The sequence below is a fragment of the Seriola lalandi genome, unplaced genomic scaffold, assembly GCF_002814215.2.
Source record: "Seriola lalandi dorsalis isolate HSWRI2012SDOR001 ecotype SW California unplaced genomic scaffold, Sedor1 jcf7180002053538, whole genome shotgun sequence".
Classification (NCBI taxonomy): domain Eukaryota; kingdom Metazoa; phylum Chordata; class Actinopteri; order Carangiformes; family Carangidae; genus Seriola; species Seriola lalandi.
Genome location: NW_019524091.1, coordinates 498928 through 504209, shown reverse-complemented (window position 1 = coordinate 504209; position 5282 = coordinate 498928).

Sequence of the window (5282 nt, the reverse complement as noted above, 5' to 3'; positions counted from 1 at the left end):
TTCAGCTCACAAAAAACAATCACAGCCAAGCCAGGGGGATTGGGCAATAAAGCACATCCTCTCGAAGTACCACACACATCTGATCGCAATGCCCAGTGTACTGCTTTCAAACATGCCTTAACATTTGACACATCCACAGCAATGTGCGAGAATTCATTCTCCACTCTGAGAAACGTGTTTTCAGACCACAATGCTCCACAAAAGAAAGGCCCAGTTGGTTCAGCTAGCGTTTGAGAGGGACTTAACCTGAAAATGCACAACTGAGTGGAAGGCCACTGTTCTTTGGAGGTTCAGCACCATCGCTCGCCATCTACAACTCTTCTAAAGGTAAAACATCTGTTTAATTAACTTTATGATGCCCCTGCTTTCATGATTATTACGCAAAATGTTGAATGATTTATACATAAACATAAAACATAATGGACTACATTGAAAGATATGTCTGAAAATGCATTCAGCATTGATAAATTACAGGAAAACAAAAAAGCAACAACAGAAAAATGTTTACTTGGGGGATGTCATTATTAATATTATGTTTAGGACACGTACAAGCAATAATATGGTTGAATCTGATTTACATAAGTATGTGTAAGGTTTGTAGTAATGTTTGGGAACGCAGGTGTGCATTTAAGAGTAAATCCAAGCAATGTGAAAAAGTTTATTTTTTATCACAACAAAAGCACATTATAATGTATCTGTCTGAAGCTCATATCCAGGGCAGCTCTCAAGGACACCACAGCAGGAATTGAACCTCTTACCTTCTGGTTATGTGATTGTCTCGCTAACCTGTTTCCATTAGACCATCGTGACAAGAAGCTCTCGACACCTTCGTGCCTTGACTTCAAATACGATGCTATACATTTTCTGTCCTATTTCTCCAAGTGTCTCCAGTCTGTTTGATTGTATGCTGGTCTGCTTGTCTCTCCCTGCTCAATATATGGGGTTCCATCAACTAAGTGAATCCAATAATGGGCACAAGCAGAGTGGGGGAGATGGGGAGGGGGGTAATCAACCCTTTGGATGTGCCTTTCCTACTCCTTCGAGACCAGAGAAGAAATCCTGCACTTAATTGTTGAGGGGACCTCAAGTTCCAGAGCGCCTGCACTGAAAAGCAGCCTTAATTAGACATGGTTTGAGGCCAGTATCTCAGTGGGGGTCAGATCCATTGCCACAGGAAGCACACACCCCCACACAAACACACAAAGTTATGTACAGCACCTGTCTTTACATGTGCAGACCCAGCCTTGGGATTTAGCTGAGACATTTCTGATGTATGCTTGCAATCTCTTGAGTAATTTTTATTGATTTGCAGGGAGGAAGTGGCTCTAACAAGCTTCTCCTATGTGATAATCTCCTTTTAGCGAGGAAAGCAGTGATTAGGAGGCGGGGCCCCGCTGCTTTCAGCAGTAATTGTGTAGTAATCAATCATCAATCTCCAGGAGCTGTTCCACAAAACACTCCTGTTTGGATGCTATTTTTTGACCGCAGCGACAACTAATAAGGTCTCGCTTCAGCTGGGGAAAAAATACCCCGACAAACTAAGCCAGAACAATATTTCCATTTGCTTCTTAAGTGGACCTATTAAGGGTTGCCACTATAATACTTCATCAATGACTATGCAGCGATAAGATCTATCATTCTCATTATCAGATGATATTTTGGCTCCACTGACGGTTCACTTTAGGTTGAAACGCTGCTGCTTCTTTCACGGTCACTTACAAATATCTGCAATGTCCTTCGATTACCACAAGATGCTGACAATGTTATCTGTCCCTTGAAAGCTCCATATTTTGACCCAATTGCTGGACCCCCATGGAATCACATGGTTTCACATTACATGCCAAGCATTGGAGGAGACCCTGTTAGGGCTTCGGCATCCATTGAGCATGCTTTCAGATCATGTTAAGACCTAATCTCTGCAGGAAGAAATCATAGCGCATGTCTTTCACGAGAAGAGGGTTGTTTGTTTAAAATTCAAAAATCAATATTGTAGCAGCAAAATACGATTACAGGGAATATTTTAGTGAGGAAGTCGCAAATTTGTAGGGGGGGGATAGAAGAACAAATCCATCAAAGCCAACATCAAAGCAGAGGCGGCTCTCCCTGCTCTGCCTCTGATTGTAGAGATTATAAAGGAAGATGGAAAATTACAGAAGATTGTCTGAAGTGATTGGCTGATCTTCTTGGAGAATGACCTCAAGTGCTATCCTGGCTGATTCAGAGAGGAGGACAAATGCATCTTCTGTCCTACATTGGTCTGATTAGATTAATAAATCAATCGAATCCCCACCCGCCCATCAGGTTTTGCCTGGGCTATTTTTGTGAAATGGGTTACAGAAAAAGATCATCACAGTATTTTTGACCATTGAGTTTGCCAACCACACACACACACTCCACTGGTCCGTGATGGTGACGACAGATAGTGTGTTGATGTGGAAAAAGCAGCTGTTTTCTTGGGCTGATGGTAAAAAAAAATGTTTTTACTTGATAGGATTGAAAAGTGCAGCTTTTCCAAATCCACCCATTATTAGACGAGAACTAATCTGCATATATTCCAATTTAGTGCACAGTGTTACACATCAGCTGCCTCCTGGTGTGTGACAAGAACAAGCTCAGGCCTTAACCTCTTTCATGTATTTAGCTGTCACTGACAAAGCCAGTGTGTTGAGCAGAATTAAAGAAGTGTTTCTGCGAGGTTGGGAATGTTTGAATGATGGCTCAAATAAGGGCTTCTACAGGCTCCCTTATGCCCCATCATTCAAAGGCACGCCATAAATGGCACTTTCATCACACCACATGTGATTATGAGTGATCTTAAAATGTAACCATGTGGAAATAGGAGCTTATGAATTTGAAACACATGAAAATACCTCACTTTGAAAAGAGCTAAACCGAATGTGACAATAATCCTTTCCTGTAACCATGTCTGTAAATGCAGTTTATAGCTGCATCACTTAAAGGCCCTGTAAACATATTTTCAGCTTCTTACCATGACTGATGGGATCCTACATGAACACATTAATTTCTGCCAAAGCTAGAACAGTTTTAGTTCTTTTACATGATAGATTTCTGTGTTTGTGGGTTTTTATTTTTTCCTCATTGGTTTCAAATAGAAAAAGATGATGTCATCTACATCTGTGCACCAATCAGGATTCAGCAACATTTTGAATCTGAATCTGATTTTCAGTTTCATATTCAGTCGGTGAATAGTTTGGTCACTTTCAATCAAACCTGATCAATTCATGCCCACACAGTTTTGATGAAGTTGATTAACTGACTGTTAATCCTCACAAATACAATAATAACTAAAAATGTTTTTCTACTTTGACTGTTGCATATTCATGAATATTTAATATTACACAGAAATACTATGATATTTGGCGAAGTTATCAGGGGCTTCGAAGCTCTAGGATGCTGCACACTAAAGTGAGTTCACTGCTTTCTCCAAATGTACATGCAGCACTGACACTGACAAGAGTTGTGGGAAAACTTTTGTTTCAATGAGTATATCAGTGAAATAGAGCAATTAAAAATTTCTAGCTCATGTTACTGGCTTGCTGGCTGATGGCCAGTCCAAACTAATAGCCTTATTTTTGCTCTGCAAATATGTGAATAGCCTTTTCCTGCTAATGAGGACCAGAATGCATGGTGGATGACCCGTGTCCCCATGCACTCATTATAAAAGCACAGTGTCCTGCAGATGCTGTTGCTATCGTTCACCTGGCCATTATGATGGCCTGGTGACTGATGGGAGAAATCTTTTCCTGTCTGTCCTCCTCAAGAGGACTGAATCACAGAGCTTCGCAGACAACACTTTGAGGCACGTCAACATTGCGCTGTGCTGCCATGCAATCGTTCATTTGGAAACAGTTATGTCAGGCCTTAGTGCTGTTTTTAGACGCTACCGTTTGTACAGTAGGGCATGCTGGGATCAGACTGGACATAGAATATCATGCGGTAAACCACAGGGAGCTACAGGATAACAGGGGAGCTGGATTTCAACTGGAACCAGACTGACTCGACAGCGTATCGATCGGCCTGAGCTCAGATAAACAAAAACCAAAAATGATTTAAAAAGAATATCAACAAACTAGATTCTTACAGTATATTTTCACAACGTATAAGATGAAAACAAGCTTCTCTAGTAGCGTGATTTTATACATTATGCAAGTAACCGTATAACTATCAAGTTTGATTCAGGAGTCAGGAGGTTCAACTGAAGGGTTTCTTCATTTACATGTCTAATGACATTTACTCCTTCTGAGGTGAAAATGATCAAATTGAATTGATCCCCAAATTGCTTTGTGGCTGATGCACTGCGTCTCCAGCTATAACTGGCTTCTTTTATAAATTTCAAAAGATGCAGCCATCAGCGATTTCTTGATTAGGTGATAATTGTGCTTTTAGCTTGGAGAGATATTGCCCGAATACACTGATTTAGTATAATTAGCAACATCACAATATTGAGTGAAGATGGAGAGAGAGAGACAGAGAGTGAGAGAGACCATGAGGAGGAGAGGTGGTGGTATGTTCATCCTGCCTCGTGTGTTTGAGAGACACCATACAAGCCTGGGTAACTATGGTGTGGGTGTATTCCTCTGTGGCCATGATATGATAAGTGAATTCTGAGTAGTGCATCCTGGTTGCAGCCCCCCACCCCCACCCCAAGAGATCTCCTACAGTTTGCTGTGAGTTGTCAGCAGCTTTCCATGCAGAACCCGTTTCCCCCGTTAAGATCTCCTGCTGTATATAGCGTTCACAGGGTAAAGCTGGTGCAGCCACCCATGGAAGTGGGGTCGTCAGTGGCTGTTACCAGAGGCCTACCTGAAGAACAACCAGTAAACAAGGTGCATTTGTAAATGTCCACCACAGATAGGAGGACTTTTCCTTAAACTGCAGATAAACTGTGGAGGAAATTAGGTGAACAATAACAATATATATTTGCTCAGCATCATGACACTATGCTTCATGGCAGTGTGTGTGCAGCACAGAGATAAAGATGTAAAATACTGTTGTTGTTTTTTTTGTTACTATTTTTTATCATAGCTACAATTTTTATATTTATATATTTACCATTTTGGCAGTAGCCACAGTGCTGTTCATTTATTGTAAGAGGCTCAAATGTGCCGTTCATAGTCATAGTATCTTGGCTGCTGTTTCATATATTTGATCACTCGGAGAAAAAAAAAAACTGTCAAACCAGGCGAATCCTCTTCCCTCCTCCTCCGAATTGTCTGTCTTTGTAGTACCACTAGGCAACAGTGAGTGCATCACTGGAAACG